General features: G+C 44.1%; 1 protein-coding gene across 2 annotated transcripts in view; it reads right to left on the bottom strand.

The window, feature by feature from the left end:
- Positions 1-12,230, bottom strand: part of LOC121855065 (methionine-R-sulfoxide reductase B1-like) — a 65,496-nt gene that overhangs the window by 52,479 nt on the left and 787 nt on the right. Inside the window, exon 1 of one of the 2 annotated variants that reach the window (XM_042349900.1) lies at positions 10,773-10,890. The exons of the other annotated variant lie outside the window; for it this stretch is intronic. The gene's annotated coding sequence lies outside the window, so the exon portion shown is untranslated. Of the gene's footprint in view, positions 1-10,772; positions 10,891-12,230 lie in introns of those variants that run through there. 2 annotated transcript variants of the gene reach the window in all.

Genomic DNA, 12,230 nt, shown 5'->3' with positions numbered 1-12,230 from the left:
GGTGAAGCACGACAGGTGAAGCACGACAGGTGAAGCACGACAGGTGAAGCACGACAAGTGAAGCACAACAGGTGAAGCACGACAGGTGAAGCACGACAAGTGAAGCACGACAGGTGAAGCACAACAGGTGAAGCACGACAGGTGAAGCACGACAGGTGAAGCACGAGCACGACAAGTGAAGACAACAGGTGAAGCACGACAAGTGAAGCACGACAAGTGAAGCACGACAAGTGAAGCACGACAGGTGAAGCACGACAGGTGAAGCACGACAGGTGAAGCACAACAGGTGAAGCACGACAGGTGAAGCACGACAGGTGAAGCACGACAGGTGAAGCACGACAAGTGAAGCACAACAGGTGAAGCACGACAGGTGAAGCACGACAAGTGAAGCACGACAGGTGAAGCACAACAGGTGAAGCACGACACGACCTCGTACAATAACCTTGGTCTTGGGGCCAGCAACACCACGCATCAATACTCTCATTATTTATCTCTCTTCGATTCACTGCTCCAGAACCTTGAGCCCATCACGATAAATAGAACTTAAAAATACCCCTTAATATTTACCATCACAAGATATAAAAGTTCAAAACGGATATATTTTTTATTTTGTATTTTTCTAACCACAGGAGGTCATTTGACTAAGCCATTATATGAATTAAACATAAAAAACTATTATTTTAATTATTTTGTAACCAAAAAAATACGAAAACAAAAAACAGCCAAAAAATCGGTAGTAAATATATATATTTTGTAATTTATATTTTTTAGCTGCAGGTCAAAATACGTCAGGTAGATTATGACACGAGAGAGAGAGGAAGGAAACGTCATGCCCAGGAGTACAGTGGAAACATTAAGTCAGGTGTATGAAATACCAAGCCATGACAGAGGCAGATACGACAAAACGGATCAGTCAGGAATATGACGTAACAAACTATGACGGAGGCAGGTGTGACAAGCCGGAACAGTCAGGTATATGATGTAACAAACCATGACAGAGGCAGGTATGACAAACAGTAATTGAGTTGGGGAAATCAGATTACATCACAGGTAGGACAGACGCGCACGCACGACGCACGCACGCACGTACACACACACACACAGACACACACACACACACACACACACACACACACACTTTCATCTACGGCAGGTAAGATATACGGCATAAATTGGATTTCAAGCAGGTAAGACGGAAGGTAAATTTAGCCCCAGCAAGACCCACCCCAAGAGAGCCCCGTCATTCTCCTCAGTGGAATTCTCATAAGGAGCACCATTCCCACACACACACATACATATATATTTATACTGTCACACACACACATACACACACACATCATATACATACACACACACATACATACACACACACACACACATATACACTGTCACACACACACACATACATACACTGTCACACACACACACATATACACTGTACACACACACACACACACACACACATACATACACATACATACATACATACACACACATATACACTGTCATACATACACACACATACACTGTCACACACACACACACATACACACACATTTACTAACACTCAGTTTTTCTCTTCCTCTGACTCACCATAACGACACACGTAAACCCCGGGAGTATGTGCAAATATCCGGTGGTGAGGCCTGAGCTGCCATGCCGTCCCCACCACCAGCACTGGAACGCACGCCTGATGGTGGTAGCAATGGTGGTGATAGTGGTGGTGGTGGTGGTGGTAACGTCGGTAATAACCAGTCACTCAGGTACAGGTGGACACGAGCTGCCGTTTCCCTAGTTCTCTGAAGTGTTGGTGCAGGCGTCACTACCTCCGAGAACTTCAGAGATGCGTCATAACCGTAAGAAATCTCACGAGGAACACTGGAAGGATATTCGCCGTTGCTGACAACCATAACGTGTATTGCCTTCATCAGGTGAACGTAATATGTGTAAAACCTTCACCGTTCTAAACAATGTTAATTATCATGTAACTATTATTATTATTATTATTACTTTTACCATCAATATGACTACTTGTTTATATTTTCTTGAAATCTTTCTTTAGATACACCTTAATGATGGATACATCGTTCTGTGGCCGAGATATCGTTACTATCGTCTCATGACACTACCACCACCACTACTACTACCCTCTCAGACGTACCCAGAAGTACCCACCCCACTACACTCCCTGGCACCGGTGGGAGGAGGAGGAGGAGGAAAGAACTTTGAAGATGTCTCTAACTCCAAATTTAGCTATCCTCCCCCCGCCCTCTTCCCTCGTGCTCGTCGCCAAACTCCTTCTCTACGCCACTGTATTGTATTGTAAGAAGGTGTTGATGATTGTGGTCTATGAGCTGCTAGGGGGGATGTTACAGTAAGTACAGTGAATTGTTATGTATCCTAGTGTGGAGGGAAGGTGGAGGGAAGGATGAAAAGAAGGGAGGTGAAGAAGGAGGGGAGAGGAGGGATGAAGGAAGGGGGAAGGAAGGGAGGGAAGGAATGAAAAGTTGAAAAGAAGGGAGGTGAAGAAGGAGGGAAGGGGAGGGGGGAGGGAAGGGAGGGATGAGGGAAGGAAAGAAAGGAGGGAAGGAATGAAAAGATGAAAACAAGGGAGGTGAAGAAGGAAGGAAGGGAGAGGGATGACGGAAGGGAAGAAGGGAGGAAAATAAGGAAGGAAGGGAGAAAAGGAAGGAAGGGAAGGAGGAAAAGAAGGAAAGAAGGGAGGGAAAGAAGGAAGGAATGGAGAAAAGGAAGGAAGAAAGGAAGGAAGGGAGGAAAAGAAAGAAGGAAAGGAAGTGAAGGACGTTAAACAAAGGAACAAGGACAGAATAAAATAGGACGTGGAAGTGAGGAGCAGACTTCACACCGTAACCAGTTTGTGGTTCGGCTGGCCAACCTAGCCTGTCCACCTCCCCACCATGCGGCGAGCCTAGGGGCAGGGAAGGAGGGAAGGAAGGAAGGAGGGAGGGAGGGAGGAGCCACAATCCTAAGTTAAACAACAGTATACCTGGAAATCTCCTTGGTACCCCTCTCAGTGTGAATGACTGATGCACCGTCCACCAAGAGCCTCGCCTGGCCATCTTGCGTCAACAACACCCACGAGAGTCCCTTGAGTGGTGAGGGCTGGCTGGCCGCGTGACGTCATAGTGAGTCACTTGTGAAGCATGTGGTGATGTGTTACTGGTGGTGTGACACTGGTGGTGATGATGGTGTGACACTAGTGGTGATGATGGTGTGACACTGGTGGTGATGATGGTGTGACACTAGTGGTGATGATGGTGTGACACTGGTGGTGGTGATGGTGTGACAGTGGTTAGCATGAGATTGTGTGAGAGGGTTCTAAGGCAATTGAGCCACGGTGTGTGTGTGTGTGTGTGTGTGAGCGTGACTATATGTGGAAAGGAGAGTATCTCACGACACATGTTACCATGAACGAGTGTGCAAGCCAATGTCTACTTGTTATTTATGTAAACCTGTATTATATCATTATTAGTATTAACTTAACTGTATAATGTAATGTATTATACAGGTATTCAAGACGACCGAGACTAGTTTCTGTAGCCGTATCTTCAATGTAGTGTCTGGGTCAGTTGGTCTCCCAATGGTGACTTTATATTATTGAAAACACAAATTACCGCCGCAGGGCTAAGGAGTGTCGCAACTGCATAAACCCAGACACCAGCAGCAGGAGACGGCGAGGCGAGGGTAGCTACTGGCTCAAAACCTCAGACTGAGCCAAGGTTTTGACTTAGATACACGTGTCCTCCTGTACTGTTCACCCCCGGGCTTCTCTTTATATATATTTTAACTTATATAGAAAATACTTGCAGTTTTATACACAAGTGGTGGGACTCTGACCTCACAAGGTAGATAAGCTATAGAATTCTTACTGAGCGTGAGTGAACCTGGTTGTCGCTCCACCAGTTTTACCTGTAGACTGTCCTAGTGATCCTTCGCTGAGTGTTGAGCAGTGTTCCAGTAAAAGCAACACTAAACACTCCAGTTTTACAGCTAGGCACCAGTTAGTGGAGTTGTCTTACAAACCTCGGAAGAGCTATCGTCAACGTTCACCCAACTCCTCTCAAGCAACATCACCGGGCCAGTTATCATCCTGTTCCACCCATCAATGAAAAAGGTCCCGTTGGAAAAAGGAACTCATTTGGTCTCCAGTGCTGACCATACGAACATTACATTCATCGTTGGTAATGTTGGCAGTGTTTACCGGTCTCTTGTGTGCGTCTTCCCACTGCCTGCACTGACAGCTGCTCAAGTTGCCCGTCCGGCTCTGACGCCAGTGGCAATCCCTGCTCTGACACACCGAGCGGCAAGAATTGTGTAGAGAATCGGCAGTAATACACCCGGGGACATTACCAAAGACGGCAGATATATACATGTATTACTATATCAATTATTCTCTGTTGGTTTTATGTTCACTTCGTATTATAAAGTTGATAAATGTAAGAGGTATGAGAGTGAGTGTGTGAGAGTGAGAGAGTGAGTGTGTGAGAGTGAGAGAGTGAGTGTGATAGAATACACCCGACGATAAATGAATCCTAGGTTTAAGTCAGTGTTGGTTCAGTGACCGTGATAATGAGTGACACAGTGGGTGGTGATGGTGGTGGCGGTGCAATGTTCCCTCCCCGCACGGTGTGGTGGTGGGGGGAAGGTGTGGTGGTGGGGGGAAGGTGTGGTGGTGAAGGTGTGGTGGTGGGGGGAAAGGTGTGGTGGTGGTGGTGGGGGGGGGGGAAGATGTGGTGGTCAGATGCACCTTCTCTCCACTACCACACCTTCCCTCTCCTCCCCCACCACCACACCTTACTGAAATTTGCCATTACTATCACTATCTTTATTACCCTATTATTATTATTATTATTATTATTATTATTATTATTATTATTACTATTATCATTATTATTACTATTATTATTATTATTACTATTATCATTATTATTATTATCATCATCATTATTATCTATTATTACCCTATTATTATTATTATTATTATTATTATTATTATTATTATTATTACTATTATCATTATTATTACTATTATTATTATTATTACTATTATCATTATTATTATTATCATCATCATTATTATCATTATTATTATTGATGTTATTCCTCACCCATGTACAAACATTTCACAGTAACTACGATCATTTTCCCACACAAACATGAAGATAAAACTTTACAATTGAACTTTTGCCCCAATGCTCACACCGGCCTGAGCCTCAGTAATAGCTCCTGATGAAGTTTTTCCCTTCTGCAGGAGAAAGTTAAACCTGTATACAAGACCCGTGTCCTAGCCTCTGTGTGTGTGTGTGATTATTGCTAACTTTCGGGTATCAACACTAAGCCAGCTGTTCCGTGGCTATTAATTCGATATGTAATGAGGGTAACGAGATGGTGGTAGGTGGGGTGGTGGTAGGGTAGTGATAGGTGGTGGAGCGAGTGGTGGTGCTGGGGTGGTGGTGTACTGGACCGTGGTAGTGGTGGTGTACTGGACCGTGGTAGTGGTGGTGTAGCGGGTGGTAGTGGTTGTAAAGAGGACGGCAGCAGTAAGGACATAATGATGGATGGTGGTTGTGGTTAGGGGGCCCTGTATGACCCTCAAGTGCCTGGCCCAAGGTATACCTCAGAGGCCCAAGGAAGACCATCACCTCCCCACCAAGGTAATCCTAAACATCTACACCCTGGCCTGCCTCCTTTCCTTCCTCCCTCCCTGACGAGTTTACCAGCACCCACAACACCCACAACACCCTCCCCCTTCCCACACTCTTTGTATGCACTCTAAACTTTGCACCTAAATCAACCAGTTATTTGGGTCACCTGAGGATTAGACACCCAAGCATGTTTCATCCTTACTTAGTAACGTCAGGTTAGGTTGGGTTAGGTTAAGACAGGTTAAAGGGGGTGTCTAATCCTCAGGTAATCCCATTATCGTGACTGGCCATAACCAATCCCAAAATCACACCTACTAATAAAATCCCCCCACTAACAGCTTCCATTGTGTCGTAAAAGGCTCCCCCCACCTTCAATTACGGTCATGGCTTCTCTATTGAACACATCATTAAGGTTACGGTGATACGGTACCTCGACGCACGACTTACCTTAATGAGTAACAGGAATCCAGGTGTCTGAGTAACATTGTGTCACTCATTCCACTTTCTTCTACACCGAGTGAATGGAAAGTGTATATACAGTATACCCATAGGTCAATGCCTGCAGGGTAAGAGTGTCCACAGTACACGATATACATACATATATACAGCGATATACAAACGTTCATAGCGATATACACACACACACACACAAACGCTCATAACGACATCCACCACCTCCTATTCATCCTATTCAGATCTGAGTTACCGTGGAGGAGGTTCTGGAGTGAATACCTTCCACCTCTTGGCTATAAAGTGAAGAACACCCCTCTGACGCCCGGTACTGTACGACTCCCAGCCCCGTAATGATAGTAGGACGAGTGTGTGAGTGAGTTTGAGTGTGTGTGTGAGTTAGTTTGAGTTGAGTGTCTGTGTGTGTGTGTGTGTGTGTGAGTGAGTGATGATAACAGCATAATGAACCATGAATACGAGAATGCCGAGGTGCTGTAAACGAAGCCATGAAAAGGTGGAATGTTCTTGAGACTATTTTTAAATGTTCGTACAAGCTCTCTCTCTCTCTCTCTCTCTCTCTCTCTCTCTCTCTCTCTCACACACAACACTAAAATAACACGTAACTTAAACTTCATATAACGACAGAAGCAACAGACACGAAAAGCAAAAGAAACACGCAGCTTACACAAATGTCAACAAGTTTATCCAGATACCCAGAAACGTACAGCTGTCGTCAAGGTGCCATAAATGTTATCTCTGTTAATAAAAGTTGTATAATTTTTCCTGAGTAATGATTTTTTTTCTGGAGTATTAACGAGTATTTCTTAACTGTTAGCCTTAGTTAGTATTTGTTTTCCTAGTAATAATAAGTATTTTTTCTAGTTGAGAATTATTATTTATTTTCCTAGATGAGTATTATGAAATTCGTTATCCTTTGTGAATAGTCGTGAGCATTTTTTTCCTTTAATTAGTACTGTACACTGAGGCATTTTCAAAGCAAACGGTAATTTTTTTAGTTAATGATGTATGTACAATCTCGATTAAGTGAAAGTAAAATAGAAAGACAAGGTTAAGATGATAAATTTTAAAAATACACAATAGGGAAAAATATCAGGAAAATATAGAGTTCTTAAAGAGAGAGAAAAATCTCGCAACGACTAGGTTGTACACTGAGGCTGGCAGACCACTCCCCGCCCTATAGCCACCTACAATCAATAATAAATGACACACTAACCTCACTCTCCTGTACCGTTTCCCATTTTTTATAAGTTTAACTCACATAAAACTCATACCTGGTAAAAAAATAATAATACCCGTACTGGAGTTCTCTCTAAATACTGGTGCTGTTATAGCTTTGTTGACATGAGTGATAGCCAAGTACTCACTTATCTAGGATTTCAAATACATAAAAGTATATCACATAGTGGTATCTCTCAACGTCAGAATCGATCAATATTGACAATGAGTACAATGACATACTAAGCTAATGTATTATGGCGTGAGTTATGGTTTGACTTCATTCCCAACCCCCTCCAGGTCTAACACGGACTACGAAACCATGGTATAATTTCTGAACGTTAGTGGTGGTGTGTAACTGTGTCGTGTCGTGCTAAACTAATCACTTAAATTGGGGTTGATGATGTAATAGGCGAAGGTTAACGTTCCCTAACAACGCATGCTACCTGTCAGTCAATTTTACCTGTCCTAAACATTTTCTCTCACCTGCTGGCCATCAAACGTCTATACAGGTTAAATATAATAAAATGAGGGATATTTCCGGCCACACACACACCAGAATCACTGACCCGGACACAGTCATTACACCACTATTGCCCAACTCAGTACAGTAGCACCATGGCGAGTCATCACGGTCACACTCCTAATCAAACGCAATATTGTCCCCGGAGTTTCACTTTACTGCAACTAGAGCATAACGTGTTGTCCTCGGTGCTCCTCTAGCGGGGCCCCCTGAAACACATTCCCGCCACGACCCACCCCTCCAACCTCACTCTTGAGCCCCTAATTCTAAAGACTCGTTCCCCCTGTCTGGTCCGCCTTGTCCCTCCCTCCCTCCCCCAGCCCACAATAGAGTTACTGCCACTTAAACTAACACCGTCACCCCCAGTTGTATCAGACAGTTAAGAGCCTCTCCTTCCTTCCCTCGAAAAAAGGTGTCCATATTCCTCCTGTACCCTTGGTCGTGACAGCTACAAGCCCGGCAAGCTAATATTCTCCAACTTTCACTCTCTGGGCCCTCGATAACGACCTCAAAACTGCCAGTCCCAGCCTCACCACCCATCTTGTATACTACCCCCCGCCGCCACCTCCTCCTCTCGCTTTCCCTCTCTCCTTTCTACACTTTCACGCAATGTAATTAATGATGCTTTCCCTTTGAAACCTCTTACATTCTTCCTTCGACCTTTCACTCCCTTTCCCTCCATCCCCGTATCTCACTTTCACTTAAACACCTCCCCTTTCTTCCACCTCTCGACCAACATTCCTTCCTTCCTTCCCTACAACACATCTGCCTCCTTTCTCTTCAACTCCATACTCCCGTCTACCCCTCAGCCACCATCTCTTCTTCCTTCCCTCAACATACACCACCCTCTCCACCTTCAAACACACTTGCCTCAACCCCTCATTCAGCGCCCCCTTCCTTTCACCCCTCCCAGTCATACTCCACACCTCTTTCACCACTCAACCACCACATCCCTTCCTTCCCTCACACTTCTCACCCCACATCAACTCTCTCCTTCCTTCCTTCCTTCCCTCAGGCGACCCCACACAATTGATCGTGACCTCCCCTACGAGCGGTTTATGTCGATAGCGAGGGAGGGGCGAAGCTGTGGACGGAGTAGATAGAGTCAGTCATCACGGGTCAGTCACCACAGGAGGGAGTTTCAGGCGTCGCTCCGCTCTGATTGTCACTCACTGTTGCATCCTTCATAAAAAAAACAAAACTCACCAGTCAGCCAGCATCACCAGACCTGCTGCCACTTGGTCCTCACTGCCACTAGTCTTGGGTCCAGGTTCTTAATGACTTGTATTTACTGTTCCTTCGCAAAATGGAGAATGAGAGAGCTTTTTTTTCGTCACGACATTCTCTCAACCGCACTTTTATTTTATAGACCAGTTAAAGTTACCGTCTCTGTGCCGTAAAGCGAAACAGTTCCAGTTAGAGAAAGTGTTTAACGTACGACCCTTTGAGAGTCCACAGTGGTTTATAGGACACAGGGAGGAGATGGGACACGATGCTGGTACGCGGACACACACACAAATTCTTGGATGTCCGTATGAGGGGACCATAAACATCACAAGAGGCTCCCAGCTGAAGGTGTCTGACAGCAGGAGATGAATCACTCTCAGTTGCTGGGTTATCGGGACTCTCTCTCTCTCACCCACAATAAACAAATCCCTTGAACAACGAGATATATTGTTATACCTTCCATGCAAATATCGGGATACTTCCACTAATTTGGGTCAAATATTCTTTCTGCTGCCTATGTAATCTGCTAACTGGTCTTTGGGAATAATAAAAAAAGATATATATATATTCCTGTACTGATTTGAACATAAACAAAACTATTAATAATAATAATGCACACAGGCCAAGGAGGTGCCACGTATCACACGAATTTTCCTGAAAAATTTGACCCAATCACAAAATCTTACACTCGCCCCCTGTCGAAAAAGTGACACGCCAAGACACCTCACTCGACATTCTGGTGACACAAGTGAAAAACATTTCCATAAGACCATTGATGTTTGACTTGGTCTATAGTCGATACCTTTGACGTCTCCGAGATTCCTTTTACTTGTGAGAATAAATAAATAGACAAATTAAATATATAAACAGTATACATAATTTTAAAACAATAATTAGAATAGATTTAGTTTAGTTTTTCCTTATATAGTTACACACACACACACACACACACACACTTCATTCACTGCCATTCATTCTTACTCCCACAATACAAGACCAACTACGATACTACTACTACTACAAAAGGCCACAAACTAAAAATATAAACAAAATAACAAAAAAATTCAGTTGGATAGAGTTCTCATAGTATTTCATTCCCTTTGATAAATATTAAGTTTAGTCTCCCTTTGTACATGAATGATTTTCTGATTGCCTTTGACGAGCCAGTTAATCTGATTTCCATTGACATAGTTATAGACACTGTGTATATCTTTAGTTCGCAGATAAAACATGGATGAGTAGATTAAGTCCGTCCTGATAGACCAAGAGTAGGTTCTGATTGTTTATGTTATTGTTTGTAATCTGATTGTTTCTTTTATAAACCTTATTTGTTTCGTTTTTTAACACAATCACAAAACCAACGTGTGTGTGAAAGTTTCTCCCTAATGAACCATCAATATCCCCCCCCCCCCCAACCACCGGCGGTCATGAGCTGTTCTGGTCAGGTTACTTTCATTGCGAATTCCATTGATACGAGAGGCCTTATACCACACCTGGGCCTAGCAGGGGTGAGGCACCCGGTAGGGGCATGGTATTTGGTAGGGAGGATGTATGGGGTGGTACCTGGTCGTAGGGGAGTGTAGGGGGTGGTACCGAGTAGGGAAGGCGGGAGGGGGACCTGACCCTAGTCACACAGGTGCTAAACTGGGAATGCACGAGTCATGGCTAACCTTCAGGGAGCGCTGCCAGGCGAGCCACAAGTGCCGTTCACGTAAATTGCTCGTTGTTGGTCGTCTGTTTTTTCCCTCCACCACTGCAGTCACCAACAAAGGAAAATAACCTTCAAATTTCCTCGATCACAAAGAAAGAAAAATGCAATGTAATTGATCAATAAAGTGTGAAGAAGGTAATTAAGGTGATAACAGGTAGACGTGAACACCTTGATAACGAGATGTGCAAGATAACAGTTTAAAAAGTTCCGCCAATAGCCTATAATACGTCAGAGGATCGTCTTAGTGTTAATTACCGTATGGCTGTATAATGGTCGACACTGCCCCACCGTCTATTAATATTAATGAAAAATATTAGGAAAATAATTGAATAAGAGTTATTGGGTAACGTCAAGAATTCGTGTTAATTAAACGATCTACTGAACTCAATAGATGTGAGCATTACAGCCTCGTGACCTTGAACACTAGGTATAAACCCAGTCCTCACGTGAGTAACTCGGCACCTCATGACCACACCTCAGAAACAACATAGACCTGTGGGTAAACTAGACAACAGGGTCAACCAGCGTCTCAGGTATTATACAAGGAAGCGAAGCAGCAGAAACAACCTCTAATGTCTGTAACAGTGCCAATTAGTACCGAATTTTGTTACGTAAATAATTGAAGATCCGGCACAGTTTTGACTCCTCCCAGGGCACAAGAGGTAGTATAAGGTATAAGTAATTACAATAGTCACTTGTCACCTCACCATCTACCGCCCAGAAGGTATTGTAAACAAGTGTAAATTTTCGGGTAAACACACAGAGTACATGAACGTTGTATCAAAGGACAAAAATCTTGATATACGAGATGGAATTAAAATCGTTGTAGTATTATTAAAGGGACGTTGAGACAGAAGCAGGTTGACGACAACACACTTATGCCTCGTCTTTACTAATCCACCTTTAACCTGCGGGTAGTCATGCAGGACCTGGCAAGTAGTTCAAGATCACTGCGACACGAAATCAATATTAACTCCAGTGTCACGCATTTCAAGAAATATGGTAGGTGGAGAAGCTAAAAATAACTCGTTGAATGAATGACGGCACCATATGAATCTCCGTAACCTCTCCCCGTCCAGTAAATTGCTAACGCCCGTATTATTAAACAAGATCTTCCCTTGAAGAGGGTCGTCGTGTTTCAACCCGAGTTTTAAACTAAATGAGTCCTGAGGGACACCGCAGTGCAGGACTCATTTAGTTTAAAACTCGGGTTGAAACACGACGACCCTCTTCAAGGGAAGATCTTGTTTAATAATTCGGGCGTAAGACTCGGTGAGACTGGCGGGTGATGCCGGGTAGGCCTAGGCCAGCGAGGGACGCCAGGCCAGGCAGCAGCGTCGCGAGGCCAAAATCTACTTAAAACACGTATCTCCCTGAGCCACTTGGCCTAAGACATTGACTACCAGCTTGGGAGATG

Source organism: Homarus americanus, unplaced genomic scaffold, assembly GCF_018991925.1.
Source record: "Homarus americanus isolate GMGI-L3 unplaced genomic scaffold, GMGI_Hamer_2.0 scaffold1024, whole genome shotgun sequence".
In the NCBI taxonomy this organism is placed as follows: Eukaryota; Metazoa; Arthropoda; class Malacostraca; order Decapoda; family Nephropidae; genus Homarus; species Homarus americanus.
The sequence above is the reverse complement of the archived record's forward strand: the minus strand, read 5'-3'. Positions and strand labels throughout refer to the sequence as shown.